Genomic DNA, 10796 nt, shown 5'->3' with positions numbered 1-10796 from the left:
TCTCTGAGCCTATCCAACTCCCTTACATTATTAAAGTCTTTGGAATTTAGAACTATATACTTATTTACAATTATAGTTCCACAATCTTTTATGCAAGGGTCAAAAAATGTTTGATTTACTTTTCTAGCTTGTTTCCCATCATATACTTTTTGTCAAGTTTGTTTTAATCATTCCAGTTTGTTTTTAGTTTTTATGTATCTCCTTGTTAAACTTTTGATTTAAATTTTTTATTACGTAAAATATTTGAATGTCCCTCAAGTTAAAACCATTAAATATATTCGAAAAATTCTGGCTTTCATATTTGTCCCCTTTAACCTATTCTCTCATCTGGCCTTAAAGGCAATCATTTTTTTAAAAAAATCCTGCCATTGTTTATATTTACAAATGTAAGTAAGTGATAGATAGATAGATAGATAGATAGATAGATAGATAGATAGATAGAATGAATGGGTATAGTTATATATTTCTATTCTCCTCTTCTATCTTATTTTTTTTAATGTTGTATACTATACAAATCTCCTATACCTACTGAAAGTGCATTTGGGGATTATTCCATAACAGGGATTCTCATTTGTCTTCCAACTGCAGGATATTTCATTGTTTGGGTGAACATCCCTGTATTCATAAATTTTCCTTTGTTTCTCAGAATTGTCTCTGATTTCTGCTAAGATAAAATCCATACAGGATTTTCCCATGAAAGACAGTAAGTTTGTGACAGAAACTGGAGGGCCTCAGAAATGCATCTTATTGACTGGAGTTGTGGCTCTGTCCTTATGGCCTTCCAAAACCTATTTATGGGGAAGAATGCATCCCAGCCAAAGAGTCAGCATGTCACTGATGTTTATCTGAGTGACAGAAAAAGACAAATGTTGAAGCCCACCATTAGTCTAATTAAAGAGGTGATCAAGGTGTGAACTAACCCAGGATTAGATACTTTCTTTAAAGATCATGGAAAAAGAGAAAAAGAGCATGATTATAAATTTCATAATTTTAAAATAATAACAGATTTTTATAAAGTGTGCTTACCTTTGAGATTACAAAGATGCAGGAAACCATCATGATAGGGTGAATTAAGGGCTTTCTCCTAGCTCAGGAAAACATGCCTAATGACAAAATGCAGAAAACTCAAGGAAAAAACAGGGAACGAAGCAAGGAAACCTCCAGTTCCACAAGTGACCAAAATTCAGGAATATAAATAATAACGATTAATTGTTTTGCGATGAAATCCTCCCTTTCTCTTTTCTTTCTTCTTCTTTCCTTGAAACTGTATGAAGCAGATGATTGTCACTCCATATTTATTTGAGAAAAACATTATATAATAATATGGACAGAAGATGAGATCAGGTGCACAGGAGGCAGTAAAGGTTGAAAACAGAGGGAACCAGGAAAGAATGAAGATAAGGTGTTGCAATCAATATGGGGAATGTCCAGTTCAAACGCGGGGGCTGAGGAAACCAGCAAGAAGGACGTTTTCTGCAGGGTCACTCAACCAGGAGCAAACCAGATCCTGAGAAACACTCTCGTTTTGGAAGAATAAGAGCTAAGCAGGAGACCTTTTTAGGCCGTGAAGAAGCCGGGACAGAAGGTTCTTCCTGGAGTGTCACCATCCATCTTCACTTCAGTGGAGGAGTCCTGCAGGAGACAGAGGACAGTGTCGTTTCCCGTCTTAACTTTACAAGCAGCTTTTTTCCCTCTCTCTGTCTCTCAGGCCTTCATGTTACAGCATTTCAGTAAGAAGGGGAAAAATTCTTAAGTCTCCCTGAGCCAAAGCCACTTTAGAGTTCAAACCCTCTGTTTAGTGGAGAGAAGAAGCTTTAATGTAAACTGCTTGATCAGAAGTCAGATCCAAAGTCTTTCTCATTATTTCTGTCTCCTGTCTTGTCACTTCTACCATCTCTTCTAGGGAGACTAAATATGATTCTAAAAGAGAGTTCAGCCTGTTGGCTGAAGTGCAGGGTGTTCTGGAAAAGGGGAGGGAAGATATATACTTAAAAGATACAGAGGTAAATCTATCCCCAAACACAATGTCCCCGGGCCCAGACCACTCTTCTAAGACTTCTCTAACACCACAACCCACTTCACATGATGCCAGGGTAGAGAGAACAGACACTGAGAGGATGAAGCTTCTGTCACACAAATCCAGTGTAATTTCATCACCCCTGTGTCTCTTCCTGCATTTGCCCCAGGATCTCCACCCAAAATCTCCATGCACGTTAACCTTTTTCTTATCTCTGCAGGCCATCACCTTTTATGTTTCAACCACAGCTAACCATGGACTGTCAATTTCTGGATTTCCAGGAAATCTGAGGTCAACTAGGTAAAGAAAGACTTTATACGGGGTCATTGATATACAGAGAACTAACCGAGCAAAGTCAGATTTCTTCCCCAAAACGTCTGTTGGGAGTCTCAGCTGCCAACAGGTTCCTTACCTTTCTGATTCCTGAAGTAGATGAACAGCCCCACCCCAAGGAAGAGCAGACCCAGAACAAAGCCCCCAGTTCCACTCAGCATCTTGCTCTGACTGACATTCAGACTGTGCCCCTGGGAAAAGAAGCTAGTTTTAGTGACTCTTATCCCAAATCCAACTTCTCTATTTCAGTCTCTAAGACTGAGAGCTTTGAGAATGGGGAAAGAAGGCTTCCCTGGAAGAAATAGAGTAATTGTCCATTCCTTGGAAAACATTTTAAAATCACACTGAGTAGCTTCAAGGTTAAGGCACTGAATTCATTTAAATATTACAGCCCTGACATAAGGCCACATGACTTCAATATCTGATAGACGAGGACCCTGGGGCTGAATGAGGTTAAGGAGCTTGTCTAGGGTGACAGATACAATAAAAGGCAGAGCTGAGATTGGACTCCCCTCATGTCAGGAAGGTCCCTGCATTGTAGAGGATGTGCCCCTTCTCAGATCACAGTGAACATCTCAGAGCAACAGTGTCAGAAGTGCAAGCCCAGCCCGAGGCAGGGGACTGGTGCCTTGGGCAATGGGGTGACCATGAATTGTGATATCATGGAGGCTCAGGACAGGGACACCCCTTCTCTGCCTGCCAGGCAGAATTGTCTCACCAGTGGGTATAGGTATTTATAGAAACTATCAAAGGATATCTACAAACTATCAGAGGATTTCTATCACAGGATATCACAGGGCTACCCCCAGTAACTTGTGCTGAAAAAGAGAAGAACATGAAGCAAATAAAAATATGGTGCAGGGTGAGGAGAAACCTGACAATCAGTGGTAATCAAAGCCCCCTCCTTGGTGGCTGAGGAACTTATGAGGCCAGAAATCTTCTCACTCCATTCCACTGCGATAGGGCTCGTCCGGCTGGGGTGCTCCACATGGCAGGTGTAGACCTCTCCACTCTGAGGGACTGTTTCAAGCATCACCATGGTCTGGAAGGTCCAGTCCCCATTAGGGATCAGGCCTGTGGAAACCACCTCAGCCTCCTCTTCCTGGCTGTTCCGGAACCACCTGACTTCAATGTGGCCTGGATAGAAACCATTCACAGAGCAGACCAGGAGGTTGTGGAGCTGCAGGGGCTGTGTCTTTGCAGGATACACAGTCACTGTAGGCGCCACTAGGAGAGAAAAGGTAGAGGGGATAAGTGAGGGAGACAGAGTAAGTCTCCTTGATTGGCTGCCTTTCTACCATCAGTCTCCAGACCACACTGCAGTCTCAGGTAGGCCAGGCTGGCCATGTGGCCCAACTTTAGGAGTTAGTGCCATAAGCCTTGACTTTAATTCTTACAGCATGGGTCCATTAGATTTGAGAGATGTTGAGGAAATGTGTGTGTGTGTGTGTGTGTGTGTGTGTGTGTGTGTTTCATAGTATGAATAGTAATTCATTGTTAAATGGAAGTGTTTACAAACCTTTGCAAGGCATATAGTGTATTAATTAAAAGCATAATTTCTGAAGTCAGACTGCCTAGGTTTAAATCCAGGCTCTCCCTCTTAGTGATTGATCCTGGGAGAATTTTTACATTCTTCTGTGCCTCAGCTTTCTCACCTATAAAGGGGGATAATTATACTTAATTTACCTCTTAGCATTATGTGAGGATTAATGCACCTAAGGTATGTAAAACAATAACTGGAATTTAGCCTTCAATATATCAGAGCTATTTATTACCCTTGTTTAATTTGAAAGAAAATATGATTGAAAGCAGTGTGGATAAATTAGGGAACAGCAGGGGGTGTGTGTGGAGACAGAGGATGAAATCCTGGGAAAGCTGTCTCCAGGCACTCACACCTTAGAACACCTCAGAAAAGGTTCTACCCCAGGAAGAAGGAAAGACACAGGTGAATCTCTAACTCTATGAGTTGAATCCCAAGAAAAACTTGAGTCCTGAAGGAGAGGGAAAGCAGGAAGGAAAGTCACTAATTAAAAAAAAATAATTCTTATAATTGTGTAATCCCAGAACCAGCTCCAAACCGGTTTGGAAACTATTCAGTTTCTAGCAAGATACTGAGGTTTTTTTCAGAGACCACAGAACAAAACCATGAGTCATGCAGCTGAAGCATGAGCAGAGGATAAAATTTTGACCTAGAGTCAAACACCCAGAGTCAAAGTTTCTCCCCTGACCATAGAACCAAAAGACTCAGACATGAAGCAAAAGGTCCATTGTCCAGGAAGATCAGGCCCTGAAGCCCCTTTACCACACCTTTCCATAAATGTCCAAGTTCCAAAGCTCTTTTCTGGGTAGCACAACCACAGACACTTAAATTCCCTTCCCTCCTCCCTAACCAACCACCCCAATCAGTATTCCTCCATCTCCCCTCCCCCTTTCTCCCACCTCACCTTTCCCACAGCACCACCAAGGCTGCCTAGAACCATCCATCCTTCCTGCATCCCTCCCCCCACACCTCCCTTCCCTCCCAGTCCTCCCAGACCCCAGGCCCCCTCCTCGCACCACATGCTCTCTCCCCTCTCACAATCACACACTGACAAGGTCACACACTGTCTCCCCGACAGCCTGTGAGACTCACTCCCTGTCTCACCCTCTCACAGTAACTTTCGCAACGTGTAATGCTCACAATCCAACGCTCACCCAGACTGAGTCTTTGTCTCTGTTTCTGTCTCTCTCTGTCTCTCTGTCTCTCTCTCTCTCTCTCTCTCTCTCACACACACACACACACACACACACACACACACACCACCTCCCCCTGGCCACCCGCCTGCCTCGGCTCACCTCGCCGCTGCCTCGTGAAGCTACCAATACCCCAGTAGCTGGATCTGCACACCGTGTCCACCTTGGCCCGCTTCTGCTCCATGAAGTCCTTCTGCTGGTTCCAGGACTCAGCGTCCGGCCTCCCCAGCTCGGTCACCGCCGTGAACTCCCCCACATCACTGTCCAAGTGCACATCCTCCTGCGCGTTGTAGGTGTATCTGGCCAAGAACCGCACCTGCTCCATCCCGTTGGAGAAATGACACTCACCTTAAACTCATGCATGAAAACTGCTGTGAGGACAGGAAGGATCTGGTCACTGGGCGGGCTCCTGGGAAATGACTGACTGCTACACCCACCAACGAGGGGAGCTCAAGCGCGGGTGGGAGCACTAGGACCCCCTTCATTAGCTCCACTGGCGCCCCCAACTACAAGCACCCCACAGGTTCATCTTTGATCTGCAGGGTCAAGCGAGACCATGGTGTGCGGAGAAGACCTCTCTGATCCTAAGGCATCTGGGATGCAGTCAGCTCTGTACTTGGCTGGGGACCTCCAAGCCTGAGCGGGACCAGGATTTGCCCCATCACCACCTCCTCCTGCATGCCTCCACCAGAAAAACACTCTCTGCTTCCTCCTCTCACCCCACCACCCTTTAGCTGTTCCTGAAACACTTCCTTACCTAGTGCTGACCTTGTGCCAAGCCTGTGCTGCTGCCCCTGGGAATCCACAGAAGGAAAAACAAACATCTCCCCTACCTTCTAGGAGCATAAAATTTAGTGAAAGTGATGGACAAAACCCAACCACACAAGAATTAATTATACAGGAGCCAGAAATGTCACAAGAAAAGCATGGAGATCTAGAACAGAGAATAATTAATATTAGGGTGTCAGAGAAGTAGTCTCTGTAGAATGACATTTAAGATGTGACATGACACAACATTGTAAATCAACTATACTTCAATTTAAAAAAAAGATTTGACATGAAAGGTTAAGTTGATGTGGGGTGACGGAAAGATGTGGGGGGTGTGTATGTTTGGGAGAAAAAGAAGGCATATTTCAGGTAAAGGTAGTAGCATGTGTAAAAGCTTGAAAGAGATGAAGAGCTTCTGCAAGAAACCAGAAGAAAACATTTCACTAAGCACAGAGAGTGAGGAAGGGGGGTAAAAGATTCCACTGAAAAATCACAGAAGCCAGGTACTTAAAAGGCTTATGGGTGATGTTATGGTTTTGAATTTATGCTAAATGTAATGGGAAACTTTTGAAGAGTTTTAAGGAAATTAAAACCATGATCCCAATACACTTCTACCTTTTCTTTTCTGCATTTCCAAATCCAGATAGCTCAGAAAACCAAATTTTTTAAATTTGGTGCCATAATTCACTTGGCAAATCTGACCTGATGAGGTAAGAGATCAAATACGTATCTGGAGGTGAGGGGGTGTGTTCTGTACATTGTAGGCCGTCTACCAGCATCCCTGGCCTCTACCCACTTGACGTCAGAAGAAACCTTCAGTGTAACAACCAAAAATGGCTCCAGATATTGCCAAATATTCGGGGGTCAAGGAGTAGGGGGAAGGAGTGGTGATCTGTCACTGGATGAGCTCCACTAGTATAAACCATCTGAAAATCTGTGGTCAAAAGTCACTGTTAATTATGGAGCACTGAGAATTACATTAAAAGTTTTGCCAATATTATATCTGTTGAAAATCTTGTTCCTATATGAAATTTCTAGTTTTCAAGAATCCAGCCCCAGTGGAGAGCTATGTTTCCAGCGAAATAAATTCGAATATGGCTTACTTATTTCTTTGCCTTGCCAGCCAATTAAAAAGACATATAATTTATTCTTCAAATCATCTTCCTTCTTAATTTCTCTGCCACTGGTCCACTACTTATCTATAGTAGAAAACTACAGCCGCAGAGATTTTATTCCTATTCAAAGCCCCAACTAATTCATTTTCTAACTTTGTCTCCTGCACCCAATAATACCAGTAGGCATCAAATTACCAGCCTTGGCCAGGTGTAGAACTCTCTATTTCTGTAGTCAATTACCCTCAGTAAGGGAGAAAGTTAGAAGAAATAACATTCTCATATAGACAGTTTACAGAAAAAGAACAGGACCCCAGACTTTGAGTAGAGACCTTCACTCAGAAATGATGCCAGACAGGACAGGAATAAAGACGCAGATGTAGAGAATGCACTTGAGGACATGGGGAGGGGGAAGGGTAAGCTGGGATGAAGTGAGAGAGTGGCATGGACATATATACACTGCCAAATGTAAAATAGATAGTTAGTGGGAAGCAGCCGCATAGCACAGGGAGAGCAGCTCGGTGCTTTGTGACCACCTAGAGGGGTGGGATAGGGAGGGTGGGAGGGAGATGCAAGAGGGAGGGGATATGGGGATATATGTATACGTATAGCTGATTCACTTTGTTATACAGCAGAAACTAACACACCATCGTAAAGCAATTATACTCCAATAAAGATGTTAAAAAAAGAAAAAGAAATGACGCCAGAGAGAAGTGTGCTCTGGATCAGACCAGGTCTACTCACTATCCAGGAATTCTCTAATACCTCCCTGTCACGTGGCAAAGTTAAAAAATAACAAGCCACACAACAGTCTACCCCAAATCTGTTCACTTTATCTTTACTATTGTCTCTGTCACTACCACACTAAATGAAGCCACAAGCACATCTGCCCTGGAGAATTCTACCATGTTCCTAAATGGTGTCCCTGACTCCACTCGTGAACCTCTGGAATCCAGTCTCCACGTGGTAGCTAGGATTATTTTTAAAAATCAACAGACTGACTCTCCTTATAATCTCTCAGGAGCTTCACGTATCTCTGTAAATAAAAGTCAAAGTTCTCACCATGGCCATCAGAGCCTAATACGATTTGGCTCCTGACTTCCTCTCCGACCTCATCTTTTTCCACTCCCCAACCTTCTTGATTTGCTTCAGTCACTCTAACCTTCATTCTGTCCCTTAAACACAGCAAAGATCTTCCCACACTTCGTCCTTTCCGCTGCTCCCTCTCCCTGGAGCACTTGTCCCTCAGATCTCTCATGTGTCTGGCTTCTCATCATTTATGTCTCAATTGAGTGTCACCTTTTCATGGAGAGCTCCCTAGACACTTGAACTGAAGTCAGGTGAATACAATTCTCTCTGCTCTATAACCCTGATGTATTTTTTCAGAGTACTTATTGCTCTCTGAAATGTTTTTCCTTGTTAAATGTTTATTGGGTTGTTGTCTTCCGCTCTTGTCATTAGGTAAGTCCATGACAGTAGGGGACTTTCCTATGTTATTCAAATAGAATTCTCTGAGCCAAGAACAGAGCCCAGTATATAATAGTTGCTCAGAAAAACAAACAAACAAACAAATATTTGTGGTCAAAATGAGTAAACCCAGTGTTCTGGAAATGGATTTTTGTGGGAATCCTGGGAAGCAAGAAAGGGCTCAGCTCCAAAACTCTTTTATTCTGATGACACATGATATTCTTTTCATTTCCTGGGAGAAATTCAGGCAAACTTCCTTTTCTCCTCCTACTAGTTAGAAGAAACATTCACAGGAAAGGAAAAGGTGATTGATCTGTTATAGTGCTAAGGGTCTGTGCAAACTTTGGGGATTTTCAGTAATGGTGATGACATAGCTGAGGAAAGAATAGGGAAGAAACAGAAGGAGAGGACACCAAACATGACTAATTAAGGAAATCAAAGGGCATTATTAATGAACCTATGAAGTTTGGGGCCAAGACCTGATAGGCCAATGAGTTCCCTTGAGTTGCTTATTGGCTTTCAGCCCAATGGGATGGAAACAACCTTCACATTCTCAGGACCCTACTCAGGGCTCATGGGTTACCATATGAAAATGTTGATATTTGACTACTTTTAACTTACAAAAACAGAATTTCTTATAATTTATTCTCTACTTGTTGAATCCCTTCACATGTGCTCAGGTCAGAGAATGGGGAGATGTAGGAGAAACTAATCATGTAGAAAGATTCAAAATAGATTTATAAAGAACACTAACCTATGTCTGGTTTTCGGAAGATGTCTTAAGTTCTTTAAGGCATCAAAGAACACCCCATAGATGCTCCTTATCTACAGGGTCATTCCAAGTACTAAGAATCCATGATTCAGCTCCAGGGTGTTTTACCCAGGAGAAATAGAGAGAAAACTAACTCCAACTTCTGTCAGAGAACCTCCAGGACAGGGATACAGGACATTTAAACATTGTGGTTCAGAGAGATAGGAAAACATATAATGAGGGATGCCCTTTGATAGTCTCACATATTAGGGAGAGACAGCAACATCATAGATCCTGTTAAGGATATAACACAGGATTTGTAGGAGAGATCTTTCTAATTCCTCGAGATTCCCTGTAAAATTTTCAGAGAAACTTTTCCTTTTTCTGACATAACTCAACATAATACAGGGAATTGCATGACGTGGAATTATTCTGACATCTTTACTTCTAAATCCTCTTAAGATCCTGAGGGAATGGGATGTAAGGCTGGAGAGGTTTTGTTGGAAGACAGTTGAGAAGAAATATCCCATATATATGGGGGCACCTTAAGCAGCACTCAGAAGGCAGGCATCCAAGGCCCTTTTGCTGTGGAAGGAATGGAGGATCCACGTGATAAAGATAGGTGATCACTGAAGAAAATGTCACAATATTTTAAGGGACGTGGTCTGGACACAGAGACAAAGGTAACTCCCTTTCTTCTCCCACCCACTATAGCTCACCCCCACAAGGTGCGCGCTTACTTCAGGTGTCCCTGGCCCAAGTGAGGGAAGTGCTCAGCACCATCAGTATCACTGTCAGAGCTGCCATCCAGTGAACCACAGACACATCATGCAGGGGAACAGGAGAAGACAGAGCGTGAGAGAGCAGGTAAGTGTCACTCAGTGAGGACTAGGTTGTTCCTCAATCCACATGACCAAACAATATTAACCAATGAACTCGTTGGTCCTGGATTGGGTGATCTCAGTGTTAGAAAAACCAGTCAACATCAGAGATGAATAACATCATCATTTGCTGGTCAGAGATTCAATATGAAGGTCCTCTTCTGAAACTTAGAATTTCCTTCACTAAAAGGACTGTTTTAATTTAGTACTTTAAGGGTTTGATCCAGTTGTATCTGAGACATTTTAATTGGGCTCCTACTGTGAGCCAGTTCTGTGCTGGTCAGTGGTGTGTCACACGTTTGAGCCTTTTAGGAACATCATTTCTCTTACTTGAAGATAGAGATATTTTGACAAATATATGTGTGAGTGTGTGAGGAATTGAGGAAGTGGAGAGAAAATTATTGCATTTTAGGAGACCTTCAATCTGGTCCTTTTTTGCATCGTAATTTAGTGTTGTAGATTTGGGGGAATTACTTAACTTGTACAGTTGAAAACAAGGCACTTTGATTTTTCAGGTACATCAACACTGAAAACTTCTATGATTCTGCGGACAACTGAAAGAACAGCACCCCTGGTAACCGATGATTTGACAGAATTATAACTGTTGTATGGAGAGTATAGTTCATATCTCCTTACAGATAAGAATGTCTCCAATAAACCAGAGGAAATTGAAAGTTAGTCAATAATTTAACCTAAGTGAAAATGTTTTTCACGTTTGTCTCCTGATGCTATGA

The 10796-nt window shown here is 42.7% G+C and overlaps 1 pseudogene; it reads right to left on the bottom strand.

Annotated features, from left to right (window-relative positions):
* Positions 1-2406: 2406 nt before the first annotated feature.
* LOC137774082 (DLA class II histocompatibility antigen, DR-1 beta chain-like) lies at positions 2407-10011 on the bottom strand (annotated as a pseudogene).
* Between the last annotated feature and the right edge of the window lie 785 nt (positions 10012-10796).

The sequence above is a fragment of the Eschrichtius robustus genome, chromosome 12, assembly GCF_028021215.1.
Source record: "Eschrichtius robustus isolate mEscRob2 chromosome 12, mEscRob2.pri, whole genome shotgun sequence".
Lineage (NCBI taxonomy): Eukaryota > Metazoa > Chordata > Mammalia > Artiodactyla > Eschrichtiidae > Eschrichtius > Eschrichtius robustus.
This window is presented reverse-complemented; position numbering and strand designations above follow the sequence as displayed.